At 36.7% G+C, this 4,768-nt stretch overlaps 1 pseudogene; it reads right to left on the bottom strand.

The window, feature by feature from the left end:
• Window positions 1-663: 663 nt before the first annotated feature.
• LOC123250599 overlaps window positions 664-4,768 on the bottom strand; it is a 10,156-nt pseudogene continuing 6,051 nt past the window's right edge.

The following is a 4,768-nucleotide window of genomic DNA, read 5'->3' as shown; positions in this document are numbered from 1 at the left end:
GTTATCAACTGGGGAAGTAAATCAAAGACTATTCTCTCAGAAAAGAGGTGTGAATGGAGGCCACTGAGAATTATTTAAGAAGCAACTGATAGCACTGGAAAGACCCCAAGACTATGTGAATCTCATCACAATCAAAGTAAACACAAAGCCTAGATATACAGGGGAAAGAAAGTCAACTGGTTCTTGAAGGGAAAGGATAAAGAGGTGGGGGATGGGGGTGCAAAGATTTGGCTTCCTCCTTCACCCTAAGGACTGGAACAAACAGGAAGAGGCACATTATGTAAACCTAAGAGGAAGAAAGCCAGCATGGTTTGTAAGGAGCTACCAAGGTGGGGGGTTCCCCAGTAAAACATTAATATTCTTTTCACTAGAGACAGGTAATGAGATTAAAGTGGGGCTGTGAGAGCTTAAAGTGAGAAAAAGTGTTGCATTATTGCTTTGAAAGTCACTTTCCTCCCCCACTTAACAAGAGAGAAAATTCAGCTATAGAGTAGTGGAAGACCAACACCAAGTCATTGAGCCATCAGTGACACAGTTATTAATATGAATAAAGAATGTTTTCTGGGAGTATTTACCTCCCCAAAGTTTAAAACAGGGCTATGAATAAATTCTGAATACATTTCTGTAAGGAGGGGTACTTTTATTAAGCAAAGCAATAAGAATCTATCTTTTCCTAATGCAGGGAACAGAGCACCAAGGGATCACCTTGCCAGCCTTGCCAGGACAAATCACAGACATTTACTTCTGGTTGCCATGTTGGCCATGGTTATAAGACCATTCCTAAGAAGACAAAAGTGCAGGTCATTTATTAGATGTTAATCTGGCAGAACCATAAACTGGGATATCTTATTATAGGAATTTCCTTCTGTGGTCCCAGGCTGAAAATACAGCACTATGGACTCTAGAGTACATAAGTGAGGGATCATGTAGCAATCTCACATGCACAAAATATCTGGCTGGCAATTTTGACTCCTAAAAAATAAGGTTAGGTGAACACTGACATAGGTTTCATATTTCTTTTTAAAAATGTTTTTCCAATTACATGTAAATTATAAATATACATATATCCAAACAATTCTAATTTTCCTTAAAAATTTTTTTTGAGTTCCACAATCTTTTCCCCTCTCCTCCCTCTCTGAGATGATAAACAATTTGTCATAGGTTACACATTTATAGTTATGCAAAACATATTTCCATATTAATTATAACATGGGTTTTAGATTGGGGACAGATACTATTATAATTCTATTTCCCTTTGGGAAAAGACTTGGAAGAGTATTTCCCTGGGGTCACAAAGTGATATGGAGTCAGAGCTGATTTTAATCTCTATCAACTCTATCATTGATGATGTAAGAATGAATCAATTTCATCTCCATCAATGATGATGTAAAGTTGAATCAATCAATTAAAAATAATTTGTTAAGCACCTACTATGTGTCAAACACTATGCTAAGTCCTTTACAAATATTTGATCCTTATAACAAACCTGGGAGATAGATTCTGTTATTATCCCAATTTTACAGTTGAGGAAACTGAGACAAACAGCTTAAGTGATACGCCCAAGGTCATCCAGTTAGGAAGTGTCAGAGACTGGGTTTCAATTCAGAACTTCCCGACTCCAGGCTCAGCATTTTCTTCACTAGGCTATAAAATACCTTCTTATACATGTGTATAGAGGTTAGCTCCAAAAGGAACTCTCTATTGGCTAAATTGTGCAGCCAGTATATGTAAAGGAGATTATAATCTGTTCCTGTAAATATTTACAACCTATACATATTTATGTATTCAGAAAACTGACAATAGATAATTAGGAAGCAAAGATGCAAAGTTGGGGGACCAGAAAAGGCTCTATATAAAAGGCAATATTTAAACTTCAAGGGAGCTAGGGATTCTAAAGGGCAGGTGAGGAGCAAATTGATTGCATTACAAAGGCACAGGGGTCAAGACAGTGCAAGTATACAGAAAAGGATGATGGGATGCTACAAGTGAGGACAAATAAGGCTAGTTTGGTTGGATAGTATGTGAAAAGGAATCACAAGAGGACTTTTGGATGACTAGAAAAGGGCAGTTAGATGGCACAACGGGCACCATCAAATCTGAACTCAAGACACTAGCTGTGAGAAGTGGTCATACATATGGGATCCTCGATTTAGGAAGTGAAAGAGACCTCAGATATTATCTAGTTCAGGGGTCAGTAATTATGATTAGTCTAGTTATTTCTGTATGGCCCTTATTTTAAAATGTGAAAAACATTCTCAGCTTAGAGAGCTATATAAAAGGGGAGGACCAGATTTAATTTGTAGGTGGTAGTTTGCCTACATTTAAGAAAAAAGGTGAATAGAGCCTTTTTCTTCTCCTTTTTCTTAATGTGGGCAACTTACAAACTGCCAAATAATTTGCTCAAGGTCACAAGAATAGTGAATTGGTCAAGCTCACCTTTGACTTAATCCCATGATTTTTTTGGCTGTGTCATTCTGTGTCTCTAGAATCTATATTAAATGATTTGCTGGTAGCCACACAGCCCTCAAGTGCTAGTACCTAAAATCTTAACCCCAGTGCCAATATTCTTTTCTTCTATTACATATTTCATATCTCTACAAATTTCAGTTTTAAATGCAAGCACTTGCATTTAAACATCAGGAGGGGTCCATATTTTTATACTGACATATCTAAGTGTACATACATAAACAGACATATATAGTCAATGATTTGCTATTATAATGTTAGGACTGAAAACACATACACCATCTAGGGTTTTTGTATGGATGAAGTGAATAATAATTGTAAAGTGCTTTGCAAACCTTAAAAGAACTATATAAAAACTAGCTATTATTAAGCATCCAAAGTAGTATTTGAACTCAGGTACTTTGAATTCCAGTCAATTGTTCTTTCCTAAATGTTGGCATATTATTTGTAAGGAAAGGAATAAATCATTTCACCGCAAAGCTTCAGATACTTTCCTTATGTTGAAAATGAGCAGAATAAGAGTAGACCAATCTACTCTCAATGTCTTATCAAGAAAATGTGAGTACTTTTATTAAGACCAAAGCATTTGGGGCAACTAAACGATTCAATGGAGAGTCAGGCCTTGAGATAGAAGGTTCAAATGTGACCTCAGATACTTCCTAGCTGTGTGACCCTGGATAAGTCACTTAACTTGCCTAGTCCTTACTACTCTTCTACCTTGGAACCAATACACTGTATTGATTCAAAGATGAAAAGTAAGGGTTTTAAAAATGAAAAGAAATATTAGAATTCTGATTGATAGACTATTTATTCTTGCTTGCAGAGACTCTGAAGCAGACCTTCTTCTTTGGATGGAAGAGACATGATGTCAGACATAGCCAATGTGCAAATTACTTTCTCTGAACAGCATTTATTTGTTACTAGGAAAAGTTGTTTTGAAGGTAAGGGATATTGGGAAAGGATGGTAATCTTTAAAAAAAATTCAGGAGGACATCAGAGAAGAAAGATAATGAAAAGTGGTAACTTCTTTTAGCATTCTACATCTCTATGACTTCTGATAGCTCACAAAATGATGACTCCTTCAATCATAAAGAAGTCTGTATCTAGCCTTTAATTGTAGGGAGAGCAGTCACATTTTTAGTAGTGTGACTGAACCTTGATTTCACTGACATAGGAAAAACATTTCTACCAAAGGAGCACCCCTTTCCCTGCAAATTAGTCTGAGAGGGTTGAATATTCTAGCTAGCATACAGAAAGACTCTCAGAGCCAGTGTTATATAATTAGTATGTAGCAGAGACAGGGCTTGCTCTTAGATCTTCCTGGTTTTGAGACCAGCTTTCTAGTTTACACCCTGTTACTTCTCAATATCTACTTTTATTTTTTTATAATAATATCTTATTTTTCCCAATTTCATATAAAACCAATTCTTAACATTACTTTTTTTTTAAACCCTTGTACTTTCGGTGTATTGTCTCATAGGTGGAAGAGTGGTAAGGGTAGGAAATGTGGGTCAAGTGACCTGCCCAGGGTCACACAGCTGGGAAGTGGCTGAGGCCGGGTTTGAACCTAGGACCTCCTGTCTCTAGGCCTGACTCTCACTCCACTGAGCTACCCAGCTGCCCCTTAACATTACTTTTTAAAAATTTTGAGTTTCAAATTCTCTCCTCCCTTCTTTTCCTAAGACAGTAAGCAATCTGATATAGGTTTACATTTTAATGATTTAAGTTAAATAATTAATTTATTAATTATTAAAAGTCATTAATAAATTAAATTCTTCCATTTAAAAAATTCTAGGAATTTTTTTTTACCCTTAATTTCGGTGTATTGTCTCATAGGTGGAAGAGTGATAAGGGTGGGCAATGGGGGTCAAGTGACTTGCCCAGGGTCACACAGCTGGGAAGTGGCTGAGGCCGGGTTTGAACCTAGGACCTCCTGTCTCTAGGCCTGACTCTCACTCCACTGAGCTACCCAGCTGCCCCTTAACATTACTTTTTAAAAATTTTGAGTTTCAAATTCTCTCCTCCCTTCTTTTCCTAAGACAGTAAGCAATCTGATATAGGTTTACATTTTAATGATTTAAGTTAAATAATTAATTTATTAATTATTAAAAGTCATTAATAAATTAAATTCTTCCATTTAAAAAATTCTAGGAATTTTTTTTTACCCTTAATTTCGGTGTATTGTCTCATAGGTGGAAGAGTGATAAGGGTGGGCAATGGGGGTCAAGTGACTTGCCCAGGGTCACACAGCTGGGAAGTGGCTGAGGCCGGGTTTGAACCTAGGACCTCCTGTCTCTAGGCC

The sequence above is a fragment of the Gracilinanus agilis genome, chromosome 1 (genome assembly GCF_016433145.1).
Source record: "Gracilinanus agilis isolate LMUSP501 chromosome 1, AgileGrace, whole genome shotgun sequence".
In the NCBI taxonomy this organism is placed as follows: domain Eukaryota; kingdom Metazoa; phylum Chordata; class Mammalia; order Didelphimorphia; family Didelphidae; genus Gracilinanus; species Gracilinanus agilis.
This window is presented reverse-complemented; position numbering and strand designations above follow the sequence as displayed.